Below are 15,812 nucleotides of genomic sequence, written 5' to 3'. Positions count from 1 at the left end.
CACACCATTTAGCTTTCAATATTTATAGATTACTATACCAATATGATCAAAAGATGATCATTGAATTAAGCCACTGAAGAAGTCAATAAATCATTGATGCCTAAATATAAAATTCTGATTCAAAAGAGATGTAGTTCTCATGAAGCTGACCAACATAAATAATTTTCCCCTATTTCAGTGTCCCACAAGCCAATAAAACCTGGTGATCACCCATTGGTTCACATATCACTGGAAACCCACCATATGTAAAAACTTGTACTTCATGTCATGACAAACTTAGATAAATGTTTCCTGTCATCAAGGAGATTACCATCATTTGCTACCTTCAAATTGGAGATCATCACCATTTGTGAATGCAGTATTTTAGTTTATAATATAGTTGGGAGTGAGGGAGAAAGAGTTATCTTAATTAAAGGCAAGTGAAAAGGCTATATATACCTACAGGTAAAGAACAGTAGTAATCTCAAGAATGTCCTGATAGTAATCTCAATCTAAACAGCAGTATTATTAGTAGAGGCTGTGGTTGCTTACACTTGAATGCAGCATATTTGGAATTCTTATTTTTTAACTTTAAAAGTATAATGAATCCTACAGAATTTGATAATAAACTGATTTTATGAAAGACATAAAATGATTATAAGTTCAATTTAAGGAAAAATAAATCCTTCTGGAAAAAAATCGTGTCCTGAAAATAAAAAGTTTCCCCCAGCCCATATGCTCAGTGGTTGAGCATTGACCTATGAACCAGGAGGTCATGGTTCAATTCTGGTCAGAGCACATGACCAGATTATAGGCTCAGTCCCCCATAGGGGGCATGCAGGAGGCAGCCAATCAATGATTCTGTCTCATCATTGATGTTTCTATTTCTCTCTCCCTCTCCCTTCAACTCTGAAATCTATAAAAACATAATAATAAAAAAGTTTTCACTATGTTAAACTTTGTTTTATGTGACACAAATGTATAGAACACTCACAGATTTCAATAATAGAAAATGGCCTTTTTATTATTCTTCTCAATTTCAAACAGAAATTGAAAGATAGAAAGCTACTTATGGAAAATAAAACAAGTGGTTATTTCAATTTCTTTATGAATACCCAAGTAGAGTCCTGTTCTTCAGCCTTCAAATTTAGGATTCCACTCTTCAATACCCAGCATCAAATGACATGTAAACATTTCCAACAGTAGGATAAAGATGCAGAGTATGTTTAGAAGAGTAGTTCTTACATTCAGTATGCATAATAAATTCCCAGGAACTTGTTTAAAATACAGACTCAGAGGAATACACAGAAACCTGGTGTTATGTATGCATAAAACCTCAGGAACCTGCATTTTTACCAAACATCTGAGATAATGACAGGACAGTGCTACTTAGATCAGATTCTCAGAAATAATTTCCTGGGTCTTTTAAATATTTGTGGACTGAAGGAAAATACTTGAAGGAATAAAATAGTCTTTTCTTTTTAATTTTTTCAAATAACTGAACTTCATGCTAAGCATCATTTCACTGGTTTAAAAAATTAAATGATGCTTAAATCAAATGCTTTTTTGGTCTATGGAACCAATTTATCAAAAATTCTCTACCATGTCTTTGGATGCTGTCTGTACATTTCTTTAGTTTTATAACATTAGAAATCCTTATCTGTAGTGTTTCTGTAGGTGTTCTCATATATGTCATACAATGTTTCCTACAACTTACTCCCTAGTGATCACGTTTAAACTTCAATTTAGACAAGTGACACTAAAGAGTTACTTATTTTAAAAGATCTGTCTTATACCACTGTATACTCATTGTAGAGGTTAGCGAACTGATGACAGTAAATAAACACTTGCAAAATATAAATAGAAAATTGTTAAATAGAAAATATAGGTCCATTACCTTGAAATATATATCAGTGCCAAATTTAGCTTAATAAGTGATAGCCCACGTTTATTAATAGATCTAATTATACAGGAACATGACATCCTTTCCAGACAAATTTATACTTGTTAGTTTTGTTTTAATTTCAAGTCAATGAATAGTACTGCTATTTTAAGATATATCTTTCCAAAATACCATTATGCAAATAAGTAGCTTATTTAAAACATTTAAATTATATAGTCTGCACGTTGTGTTCATTTACAAGGGTTAATTTTCTGCTACTTCTATATTTTAACACATTCTTGGGAAAGGTAATTGTTATATAGTGTAATCATCATGCAGCTACTGCCTATTTTATATGAGGATGAAATACTCTCCCATACTGTAAGTGTCAAACATGTATTTTTGCTCCTATGCATTAAAATGTGTGCTAAGTAACTCCTGCTGGGGGATGGGTTAAAAAATGAAAGGGATTAAGAAGAAAAAATTGCCAGCTTTAAAAAATAGTAAAAGGAATATAAAGGAAAGCATAGGGAATATAGTCCATAATTATATATATGGCTAATATGCAAAGTGTCCTCTCGGGAGTTTGACCGGGAGACCTGGATTTCGATCACTTGCTATGACATGCGCTGACCACCACGGCGTAGCATGGAACATGGCGGGTGACTAGTCACAGCTGAGGGATCAAAGAAAAGAGGAGATGGGGAGGTGGGGAGGAGGGAAGGTGGGGGCGGGGGACCATGCAGTGGTGGCGTGCAGGTGGCAAGGGAAGGAGGAGGCGGGAGGCTGGGAGGTGAGGAACCTGATCGGCCCTGATAACTGGCCAGGCCTAGGGACCCTACTCATGCATGAATTTCATGCACCAGGACTCTAGTATTGTAATAACTATACATGGTGCCAGATGGGTACTTAGAATCATCAAGGTGATCACTTCATAAGGTACATAAGTGTCTAATCACTATGTTGTACACCTCAAACTAATACAATATTTCATGTTAACTGTAACTGTAAATAAACAAAATGCTTCTCGGAGAGGTGACCTTGGTTAAAACACATAGTGCTAAGGGGAGCAAACATATGAAGAACAGTATGCTATATACTCCAGGTCCCTTGAAACATATGCAAGGATGGACCGGCTTCTGGCAGTGAAGTTACATGGTACCTTGCATGATTTTTGTCTGAGAGAGAATATAACCAATTTTGGACCAGTTGAAAGATGATTCTAAATGACACAATTTGTCCTGTAGGCCATTAAGCAATTTTGTATCTGACTCAAGAAAAAAATATAAATTCAATATACAAAACAATAATTATTTTTCTCTATACTAGAAACAATTAGAAAGTAAAATAAAAACTGGTATTTTATAATAGCATCAAAAATATCTAAGATATTGAAAAAATTAATAAAATTATGCAAATTTCTATAAAAACTATAAAACATTGTTGAAATTGATTAAAGTATACCTCAATAAATAAAGCAATAGACTATGTTTATGAAAATAATAAATAAATAAACAAAATGCTTACTCAAAATGTTCAAAATGTTCACTACTTCAACTGCTCAATGATAAGATGAACATTTTGGAAGCTTCCGTTAACTACTTTGTTCTTCAGAAAAATCAACTTAAACAGGTCTTAGAGCTCATCCAGGTCAATGCTCTTATTTTCAAATTAGAAGTAAAGTCTGAGAACATTGAGAGGAAGCAGGGCTTGCTATCCCAAAATATGCCTTTGGGCTATTGATCATTGTAAGCTGGTTATTTTTAAGAAACAAAGACACAGGAAAAAAACTTTTTCATCTCCCTAATTGCCTAAAGGGATTTAGATAGAGTACCTGCTCAGGGAAGGGGACTACCATTGTAGGTAACATAGTGTAATATAAACTAGTGTGTGATAGACAGGGAGGAGCTAGCAAGACCCATCTGACCAAAGACCTCTGTGTCCCATTGTTAAAGATGGCCCAGAAAACAATTGTTAACCAAGCTTTTGCTTTTCAACCTCTGTGTGAAGTGCCTTCCTCCCCTTTGAAGTCCCAAACCACAACAATCCCTTCTCCTTAGTTAACTCCTTAGGGTCTCACATTCTTATGGAACCCTTGTGTGTACATACTTAATAAATTTGGTTATGTTTTCCTGTTAATCTGTTTTAGGATAATTTGATTACTAATACAGTCTGAGAACTTAGAATGGTAGAAGGAAAATAAATATTTTGTCCTCACAACTAGTGACCTGGCTACAGGCCTGCAGCTAGTTGTGTCCTAAATGAGACAAGAATCAGTGGTCATTTGATCTTTTCACTACTTCATGTTATTAAAAATCTAGCCTGATTATAATTAAATTAGGGTTCCAAATAACTCCCACACTAGACTTAAACTAGACTATGGCAATAAAAAAAGATTGAGAAACTGTTCACGAAAAAGTTATGCCACAACTAGATCAACAATATAATCAGTGTAATTGCTCTAAACTTAACCAATATAATGTTGTCCTCACTCACCATCTTGTCTCCAATTCCTGCCAAATTCATGAAATCTTACAACTGACAAAATATTTTGAATTTTTTATTCTCTTCATGTCTTTTTCCTGCCTTAGAATCTATAATGTCTCTGATGACATTTCACAAAGTCCCTATCCCTCTACTTGGCATTTAGGTGCTATGAAAAAAGGTCATTATATTCTCAGTGGGGAGCTCTCCTTATCCTCACCAGTTGCCTGTGGAAGTGGGCTTCTTGGGATGTCATGAGAAAAATAATTTTTTGATACTTTTACAGGAGGATGAGATATTGTAGAAACCTCTATTTCCGTGGAATTATACCCCTGAGTTTCCAGGTTCCCATTTCCCGTGGTCCTGCCAAGGAAGAAGTCCAGATGTGCCCTTAGCAGGGCTGTGATTAAACATGTCTGCACAGTCCAATCCAGCATCAGGCTGGCTTCGTTTGTGCTCCCCACTGCAGTCCATCGATCCATTGCGTGGGAGTCTGCAGGGCCACATGGATACTATGGAGGGAACATGGGTGAATGCAAGAGAGACACAAGAGCCAAGAGGCAAGAGCTAAGAGAGAGAACTTCTTTGTTTGGGGAATTATGCACCCCCAAATTTTCACAGGCTTGTAATAGCTCCAAACTCTTTAGTCAATGATCTCTGTTAATTACTAACAGGCACCTTCCCTACATCAACCTGACTTTACTGCACATGTGCCCATCTTCTTTTGGTTGGACTCCTCTTCCCAGTGATCTGTGGAGAATGAGCTAGGGCAGGGGTGGGCAACCCCTGGCATGCGTGCCAAACATGGCACGCCAGTAACTTTTGCTGGCACGCGAAACCCTCTCTTACAATCTTCCATTTACAATTTTTTTCTTAATATCGACTTTTTTATTTTTCAGATAAATTCAGTGTAGGTACATCTTAGATAAATAAATAATTTTACATAACAAGTTATCTTAAAGACCATAGACATGGCTGACTTTGAAATGCAGTTGATTGAATTTCAGAATAGCTCAATTTGGAAGCAGAAATTTATTGACCTTAGAGTTGACTTGGAAAACATTGAAAAAAGGCGATTAGAGACAGGAGTACCAGAGAGAAGTGTCGAAAACAAACTATTGAGGACTTGGAATGCCATTCCAGAAAATTTTTTCTGTTTAAAAAACTTTGCAACAGCATTACTCTCCATGTTTTCATCCACATACGCTTGTGAATCTTTGTTCTCAGTGATGAATTTTGTTAAGTCTCGTAATAGGAGTAGCCTGACAGATGAAAGTACTAGCTCGTGCATATCTCTGAAGGTCACAAAATATAAACCTGATGTAAAATCTCTGTCATCAGTGATGCAGCAGCAAAAGTCCCACTGATAATATCAAACGGAGTCATAAAGTTTTCTGTCGGACTATCAGTGTACATGTATACATTAAAAAATAAATGTATTTTTCATCATCATATACTGTGTTTTTGTCGCTCGAATGAATTTTATTACTTCTTCAAGGTTCTTCACATACGTACACCTTAAGAGATATCAAGTAGGCATAACATGTTCTCAAAAAATTAGGGTTGGCACACAGAAGAATTTCGAGTCAAAGATTTTGCTGGTTTTGGCACACACTCACGAAAAGGTTGCCCACCCCTGGGCTAGGGATACTTACATTTTTAAGAATATTTGTTCGTGATGTTCCCTCAGCTATAATTACCAGACTGATATATGGGCCAATATTCATGATACCTTATTGAATTACTTAGCAATGATTTCTTTTACTTTTTTTCCAGAAGATATGTACTTCCTATTTATTCTCTTTCCTCTTAACATTCTAACCTGACATTAAATTAGTACCTTGCCAGGCGGAGCATGTTTTTGGCATCTGCCCCATATGACATAATTTGGAGCAAAGAGTAGGTATTTAGTAACTAATTTATAATTTGTTTTAACAAATATCACTATAATGACATCAGCCTTCTATTTTAGCACAATATCAATTATTGTGGCACTGAATTTACTCCCTTTAAATATAAATGCAATCTGCAACACTATATCTGAGGCAATGTATTTTATCTTCTGCTGTTTTGGAAAAATCCTCAATTCATCATCCTAAAATTGGACTAAGGGCTATGACCCTTTTTGCCCTATAGAGTCAGCAATAAATTAAAATGTTAAAACATTGCATGAGACTCTTATTCATCCAAATTTTCGTGCAGTAAACCAAATCCCATTACATAAAATCTTTCCTAACACTAATCACATCAACTCCGTTAATTTGAATAAGCTGGCTTTGGGTTCCAGAGTTCAGCCTAAAAGGGCAAAAGAGAGACATTCTTTTATCTTGTTAAAATATACTTTTGAAATTTAAACCAAATTCTGTCTGTATTCTGTTGGAGAAGGAACACAAATAAATTATTCTCTAATGACAAGAACCAGCAGTATTTTCAGCCTTTCATCTCATACACAGACTTTCAAACATATTTATTGAGCGACTGCTATAGATCAGATGTAAGGCTGTGTTCTGGGGACATGAAGATTAGTGGTATGAACTGTGTCTTCTAGCTTACAGCCTATTTTGTCTGTCCAATCTATTTAAAAAAAGCAATTATAGTTGAACAGGATAGGTACACTAACAGAAGAAAGTCAGAAGTATTGTAAAAGGACAAAGCAGAGCATAACTAAATCTGCCTGGGGGATTCCAATACATTTCACAAAGTCAGTGACATTTAATGTAGCTTGGAAAGATGCATGTGGTAGGAATTAAAGGGAAAGAACATTACAGAGAGAGGAAACAATGTGTTCAAAGGCATGTCTGTAAAAGGCTGCCTGCAGCATTTAGGAAATAACTACAGTAAAATGGGGTCCATGCAGTTTATAGTTTATTCTGAACCTTGACACTGGTACCACTCTCTCACCTTTCCATTATGTCTCCAGACATAGAAGAGACACTGTCCTGAGAATGGAAATGGGGCATAGTCCTGAGAATGGAAATGAGGAGAGAGACCTATGTTAGAGATATTGCTAGAGATATTTAGAGATTAATTGAATGTGAAGGTGAGGGAGAAAATCTTAAGATGCACTGAAGTTTATACTTCAGTTAACTAGGTGAAAGAAGGTTATTTTTAAATAGAAGATACTCTCTTAACCTCCACAAACCCTACATTACTTGCAGGTGGGAGAGGGTTGAGATGAGGGACTCTGAGACCAAATAATGGAGGGCTTTGTGAGAGTGAGGACTTAGAAGCAAAATGATTTTGAGGAAGAAGCTTTTTCCAGTAATAGGCACTGTTCCCAAAGGACACACTGTTATTTGCAAGTAATAAGTTTAGTAGTAGGAGATTTCTTTCCTCTAAGAATCTACACTAATAAAAGAGAAACGTGCAAATTAACTATCACTCCATCACTCCACCACTCTGCTACAACCACCAGCCAATCAGAGCGACAATGCAAATTAACCCAACAAAGATGGCGATTAATTGGCTTTCAGCCCGCCCTGGGCTCTGCTTGAGGAACTGGAAAAAAAAAAGGAGGGGCTGGGAGCAGCCAGAGCAGAGGAGCCAAGCCTCGCTGCTGCAGTCGGACCAAAGGCCTGGGCCCCGGGTGCCAGAGGAAAACCGGTGCCGGCAGCCAGGGGAAGGAAGGCCTATTGCGCGAATCTTCGTGCAATGGGCCACTAGTCCTATAAAATAAAAGCCTAATATGCAATTGTTCCCTCGGCCGGGAGTTCGACTGGCAGTTGGACCGCTCGCTATGACACCAGGGGGTGGTGTGGAACATGATGGGCATTGGCAGCAAGGGAGCCAGGCAGGAGCCCGATGATTCAGGCGGAGGGGGGCACACAAGGGCCCACAGGCCCAGGTGCTTCCCAGGGCCCAGAAGTCAGCTGGTACCTGCCCTTCCACACCAGACACTCAGGCGTTGATCGCTAGCCAGGCCTAGGGACCACACCCATGCATGAATTTCATGCACTGGGCCTCTAGTTATAAATTAGAGTTTTGTACTTTGGTGAATTCCTCAAATATCTGCTCCAACTATTCTCTGGGAATTCAAATTACCAGGCAAATTTTGTCACTCTTCTATAGTAGTTTGTGGTAACTTATGTTCTTAGTGCAGGTCACAGATCTTCTGGGATAGGTAGCATAGAGAGAGGGATTCTCACCAGATCCTTTCTAGAAGCCCTGGTGAGGGACCAGTAAACCACCCTGCACCAGCAAATCTTACATGCTCTAGATCAGCGGTTCTCAACCTGTAGGTCGCGACTGCTTTGGAGGTGGAAAGATCCTTTCACAGGGGTCACCTAAATACATCCTGTATATCAGATATTTACATTATGATTCATAACAGTAGCAAAATTACAGTTATGAAGTAGCAACAAAAATAATTTTATGGTTGGGGGTCACCACAACATGAGGAACTGTATTAAAGGGTTGTGGCATTAGGAAGATTGAAAACCATTGCTCTAGATTCTGTAGAGAGATAGACAGTGATAGAGAGACAGACAGAGACAAAGAGTTAGAAGAAACCTCACATTTTATTTCTCTACCATTGCCAGATACAGGTAATAGAGTTGGCATTGCTGCTTAATAATATTCTCTTAGCAGTCATGCAGGTTTTTTTTAGGTTTTTGTTTTTTTTTTTCAGTTTTGCTTGTAAACAAACATAACAATAACTAGTGGCCTGGTGCACGAAATTCATGAACATTAAAAGGGAATTAATTAGAGGAAATATTTTAATATTGCTATTTGCCCTTTCTCTATAAAGAAGTGTCATAGATGAAAGAAAATTAGTAAAATGTACATGAAAATCGCCCTCCTATCATAGATTAGGGAGCGCCATGGGGCCCAGAGTCAAGTCTCCACCCAGCCACGCATGCCTCAAAATTGTGGGTGACCCAGACCCAGCTGGCCCCACCCCCGTAAAGCCCCACAGGGCAGGGGACACAGCCTCAGGTCCCCTGACAAGTCCCTGGTGCTGGGGCAGGGGGTACAGCCTCAGGTCCCCTGGCCCCAACACAAGGGCTCAAGGGCACAAGGGAGCAAGAGCATGAGGGCAGGAGGGCAAGAGGGCATGACAACCATTTGCATATTAGCTCTTTATTATATAGGATTACATTTTCTTCCATTGTTCTATTGTCTAAGAGATTATATGCTTTCATAGAACACTTCTCACTTTTCTACATCCTACATTTAGCTAATGAACATTGGCAATAATTAGTCTCTTCTGCTTTTTTTTTTTTTAGTCTCTTCTGCTTATTTCATTTTTTTAATATGGGTTTTTTTTTGTTGATGAGAGAGAGAGAGAGAGAGAGAGAGAGAGACATCAATGTGAGAGGGAAACATCCATCGGTTGCCTCCGGCACCCATCCTGACCAGGGATCATATCCATAACCCAGGCATGTGCCCTGACTGTGAATTGAACTGGTGACCTTTTGGTGCACTGCTGACACTCAACCAAGTGAGCCACAGTGCCCAGAGCTTATTTCAAAAATTTTAATATAACACAGGTGTATAGTACTTCTAAAAGATGATGTCTTCCATTCTTTTTACTTTTTCTCTTTCCTACCTGAGTTAGTAGTTTAAGATACTATGTAAATCTTCTCCTCCCTTCATTTTCCAGAATGATCCCCCAATTTGACAGTTAAATTACATCTAAAGGCCTCATCCATAATTAATCGTGCAGTTGTTGATAACTCCTCTGCCTAATACCTCTGTCTTTATAGTCATTACATTACATATAACAATATGAATATTTGAGAGACAAGATAAAGAATCCAGCTTTCAATGCGAATTATGATTGGACCAACAATTGGCAAGCTGTTCCTGGGCATAAAAACTTAGAATATTTAAATGGCAGTTTATGATTGATAGCAGTCGAAGAGACAAAAATCTCAAAATAGAGCTATTAGAGCATAAAGTGAGAAGCTAAGAGGATAATAGAACCTGAAGAATATAAATTATCAATACAGAGAGGGGGGCCAAAGAATGGTACTAGTATGATTATAATTCTGATAACTAGAAGGAAAACAAAGAAAATGTGGTGCTTTAAAAATTTATATAAAGAAATGGTCATGGTGAAATGCCTAACAGTGTCAGTTACTACAGAGCTAATAAAGAACGTAGACAAAAGGTCATTATCTTTGACAGTTAGGATGCCATTGGTGAATTCTGAATGAGATACGGCTATAGAGCAGTGGGGTCAAAAAATGAATGAGGTGAGTTTTGACTGAAAGGGAGAAAAAAGGTCTTAGTATGTCAAACCAAGATTAGGGCAAAAAGTAAAAAGCAATAGTAAGTATAAAATTGAACATTTTAGCAATATTATACCACCATCTCAGGACTGCAAAGAATAATTACTTACATTATTTAAAAAAAACATAATAATTACTTACATTATAAAAAACAAATAATATTTTGTCAACAACAAGAGGAATAATTATGGATGAAGCCTTTAGATACAATATGTAATTTAACAGTCAAACTGGGGGATAATTCTGAAAAAGGAAGGGAAGAGAAGATTGACACAGTATCTTAAACTACGAACTCAGGTAGGAAAGAGTAAGTAAAAAGAATGGAAGACATCATCTTTTAGAAGTACTATATATATATACTAGGGGCCCGGTGCACAAAATTCGTGCACTGGGTGTGTGTGTGTGGGGGGGGGGAGTGTCCCTCAGCCCAGCCTGCCCCCTCTCACATACTGGGAGCCCTCAGGCGTTGACCCCCATCACCCTCCAATCACAGGATCGGCCCCTTGCCCAGGCCTGACGCCTCTGGCTGAGGAGTCCGGCCTGGGCAGCGGGGACCCGCAGCTGCAGCGGCCCCGCGATCGTGGGCTCCGCTTTAGGCCCAGGCAAGGGACCCCTAGCTCCCGGGACTGCCAGCTTCGACCGTGCCCAGCTCCCATCGCTGGCTCCACCCCTACTTCCTGCTATCACTGGCCAGGGCAGAAAAGGCACCTGATTCTCTGATCATGGCTGGGGGGCAGGGCAAAGGAGGCCCCAGGGCCTCCTTTGCCCTGCCCCCCAGCTCTTAGCTCCCCCCTGGGTTTCTGATCACTGTCAGTGGCAGGGGGCTTCTTCCTGCTTTCCCTTTCGCCTCCCTGCATTGTGCCTACATATGCAAATTAACCGCCATCTTGTTGGCAGTTAACTGCCAATCTTAGTTGGCAGTTAATTTGCATATAGCCCTGATTAGCCAATGAAAAGGGTAGCTCGTACGCCAATTACCATTTTTCTCTTTTATTTGTGTTGATGTGTTATATCAAAAATTTTGAAATAAGCTCTGGGCACTGTGGCTCACTTGGTTGAGTGTCAGCAGTGCACCAAAAGGTCACCAGTTCAATTCACAGTCAGGGCACATGCCCAGGTTATGGGTATGGTCCCTAGTTAGGGTGTGTTCTGGGGGCAACCAATCGATGTTTCCATCTCACATTGATGTTTCTCTCTCTCTCTCTCTCTCTCTCTCTCTCTCTCTCTCTTCCTCTCTCTAAAATAAATAAAAAAAAACACACACACAGATAGTATTTCCATCCTAACTCTTTTTGCCAATACGATACTATACCATTTTCCTAGTATCCTGAATCATTTTGTATAAAATTGACTTCCCTAAAATCTCTCACTTTCTATTCTTCCCCTTTTTCTTTGTTAGTTCACAATTTACAAGTTTAATTTTGCCAATTTCTGTACCACATATGCAAAAGTCTCTCAAAACTATCTAATCTCTTCTGTAAACAAAGTCAATCAAGGTTAATCCCCACAGCATATAAATATGCTTAATCTCTCCCATATTAAAAAATGGAGACAGAACAACAACAATTATCTTCCTATCTTTCCTTTACACTCTGGTGAATAAAAATAATGGTGCACACTCTGAGCCACACTTCTGCACCTGCTTCATAATCCTCAGTCCACAGGAGTCTGATTTCTGCTCTATCGTGTATATGTTAAGAAAATAATAAGGCAGAAAAGTAGATCATTTTGGTAAGATACTAATTTTTTGTAATGATTTTGACCTGTCATAGCTTGCTTCCATGCAACTGTAAGGATCTTTTAAAATTATAGACTTATTTTACACTTCAAAACAATACAGGCTACTACAGCTGACCCTTGAACAACATAGGTTTGAACAGTGCAAATCCATTTATATTTTTTTGAAGAAATATAGTTGGTCCTTCATATCTGTAGTCTTCACATCCAGAGATTTAAACAATTTGATGAGCTGTAAGATGAACGTACTAACATTCTATTGATGACTCTGGATTTAATCAAAAGAAGATCATATCTACCTCATATGAACTTTGATGAAGAGCTCTGAATATAAAAGGTTTTGAATATTTTTTATTATTTTTCAGCACATGTTGAGTCACATTGTTATAATTTTATTGAGTCACCCAAAGACACTCCAAAGCCAAAAGTAAGGTAAGACTTTAAATTCTACAGTCGCAGGTTTTGGAAAGCAGCTATTATTATTTCCTAAATAACAGGAATTGACATGATTTTTAGATGTTAGTAAATAAGTTAAAGCAAAGAGTTTATTTTTTAATTTAAACTCAAGTTATCTGTTTATATGTGATAGATACTATTTAAGATGGGAGAAAGTTTGTCATCAAAAGAAAATGACATTTACTAACAATGTAATTATGTTCATAAGAATTTAAAGTTAAACAAATAAAGTGATAATGCAATTTAAATTTTAATGTTAAAACAAAGGTAAAAGCAATTCTTTTTGCAAAATAACTATCTTTAATGTCATTTTCTCTATCGTTTTCAAATCAAGGTGCTAAATTCACAGAAAATTGAATACATAACAGCAAAATACTAATCTGACTTTCTTACTAATTTTCTTAAGTGAAACAATATATATATTTTTGTCATTTTATGCATGAAAGTTTCCACATTTCTATCTTCATATTTCATTAAAATACCTTTCATTGTTTTCATCTAGGAACATCTATTAATATCTAAGGCTAAAACTTCAAAGACTGTTGATGGAAAAAAATAAAACATGTTTCACTGAATCTAAAGTTCTCAACACTGTTTTCAAAGAAAGCATTTGACAACTCTGACATGTGTGCCAGAGAGGATCCATGGGCCACCAAGTTTAAAACAGCTATCCAAGGCCATTAGACATCTATGTCCTGTCTCCCCATGTATGTTCCTAACTGAAGCCCCTCACTATATTCTACACAGTATTTTTCAAGACAAACATTTGACCTATACCTGGAAAATATTTAACAGTCAATAAAATATTTTAGTAATCTCATATTTTGTTCACAAAACACTTTTGTGAACTAATCTGGGTACCCCAACTTAGTGAATATCGGGAGCTGCACTTACCCCTTCTTAGATAGGAATGTGACATCCTATACAGAAGCTACTGGTTTCCTACTGGATCCTATACCATGTCCTGAACTGCCTCCAACTGAAGAATGAATCATGTCTTTACCTAATCAGTACATTTTAGAAAAAAAGAACTACTCCAGAAATTTTGGAGGCTAGGTCATAGACTATTAAAAAAAAAAAAAAAAAAAAAAAAAAAAAAAAAAGCTAAGATAGACATACTTCACAATCTTGCTTTTATGATGCCATTCTTTATGTACTTTGAGTCAGGAAGGGGGCAGAGTGAAGGAGAGAGAAAGACTACTCTAATGCTACCAAAGGGGACAGCATTTGATTCTTAAACTCTTTGATTAGGTCTTCTTTCCCTCTAAAATCAAACTAATGTCAGAAGCCACGTATAATGTGGTCATTGAATCCTGATAAGATTCTTTAAACCAAATCTTAATAGTTTCTTATGAATTATCACAGTATCTCACAAGATCAGGACTCCTGAAGCTATAAGTACTAATTACATCATTTTAACCCCTCTAGACTGAATGTATAGCTAAATAGACTTATCCTTCTCTAAAATTAACAGCTTTTGAGGTTTTTTTTTTGGGGGGGGAAAGATTTATAAAGCCCTAGAAAATACTAAAATCAAATTAGTCTCATCATTGTGCTCCAAACTTAATCACAAATTGGGTATTTAGAGAGAGCCATTATTTTTTCTAGTCTAGCTCATGAAGAAAGCAAATGAGATTTACTACAGAATATGACAAAAATGAAAACTTCAATTTGCTTCTCTACGAGTAGCAATGGCAGGCAGAGAATTTAGAGGATCTGAACTGCCAATTTCCCCATTGTTTTTCTCCATTGAGAAATCATTGCCTTTGCCTGTGACTAGCCCCATCAAAGACAAGTTCTTCAGCATATCACAAAAACGCCTTTCGGATCAAAGAATAGAGGAATCAATGGTGATGGTGACAACAAACCTTAAGTCTGCTTCTAAACTGCACAGAAGAACAATGATCACAAAGCAAAAATTATTCTGACTCTTCCAGGGCAAAATTCTCATGGACTAAGAATTTAGCAAATGCTGGGAACCTATGCAATGCATGTTATTTTGACAATCTCTAGTTCTCCCTAACATCCTAAAAATATATTTTTAATTTAAATTTGAAAAAATGAGTTACCAGCAACAGTTAGTAGTACATTGTCAAAGTTCAGTTTTAACTGTAGTTCTGCCTTATACTAGAAACAAATTTTGTTGTATATATTACATATTATATTAAATATGTATATATTATGTTAAACATATTAATATAATTTGTTAAATGCATTTATTATACATAAATAAAAATACTTTTTTTCTTTTTCTATGTTGTATCCCCATTATTTTAGGGCCAGACATTCCTTTAGAATTTAGGGGAAGAGAATAGAATACAGAAAGAGAATTGCTATTAATTTATATTCTGTTAGTTAACAAAAATATTCAATTACTTGGTGCCCTAAGAGTTCAAATTAAAAATATTTGTCTGAATCATGCAATGTGAAACATAAGTAGGTATTAGTAAATATTATCATTCAACTTCTAATTTTTTAGATATGAAGCTCTGACAATTTTAAGGAATAGATACAGGAGCTGAGAAATTGTTCAAAATTTCTGCTTAAACAATTCAATTTCCATTCATTTGAGGATGAGGTTTTGAGAATGGCCCTATAAGTATTTCAGTGGTTCAACTCTCTGGCAAAGTGGCATGGCATCCCTCAGGAAAATTCTTAGATCTGTCATATTCCAGGTCATGGATTAATTGAAGCCCCAGGGACTGTTCTTCCCACTTTGCTCCTCCTCAGTCACCTGTGTTCCTTTGGCTTGCCATCGAGCAAGATTCTGCTCTCAACTTTAAACCTTTTCCTAAATAATTTCATAAATATCCTTTCTAAGCATTGTCATGATGATGATTGTTATTAATGTTATTGTTTGTTAATAAACAAAAAATATAGGAAATTTACAATGTAACAAAAATCTTAAAGGTAGTAGCAAGTCAAATGGGTGACCTATAACACTTAACAAGTACACAAGATTTTTCTATTTAATTTTATATCTTTAACCTATATTCTCCATTACAAACTTCTAAATAATGATTGTGGGAACCACACCAGAG

At 37.0% G+C, this 15,812-nt stretch overlaps 1 protein-coding gene across 1 annotated transcript in view; it reads right to left on the bottom strand.

Moving 5' to 3' along the window:
• MDGA2 (MAM domain containing glycosylphosphatidylinositol anchor 2) overlaps window positions 1-15,812 on the bottom strand; it is a 951,352-nt gene that overhangs the window by 541,173 nt on the left and 394,367 nt on the right.

This window comes from Myotis daubentonii, chromosome 1 (assembly GCF_963259705.1).
Source record: "Myotis daubentonii chromosome 1, mMyoDau2.1, whole genome shotgun sequence".
NCBI lineage: Eukaryota > Metazoa > Chordata > Mammalia > Chiroptera > Vespertilionidae > Myotis > Myotis daubentonii.
Note: the sequence above shows the minus strand (reverse complement) of the source record. Positions and strands in the feature narration are given on the sequence as shown.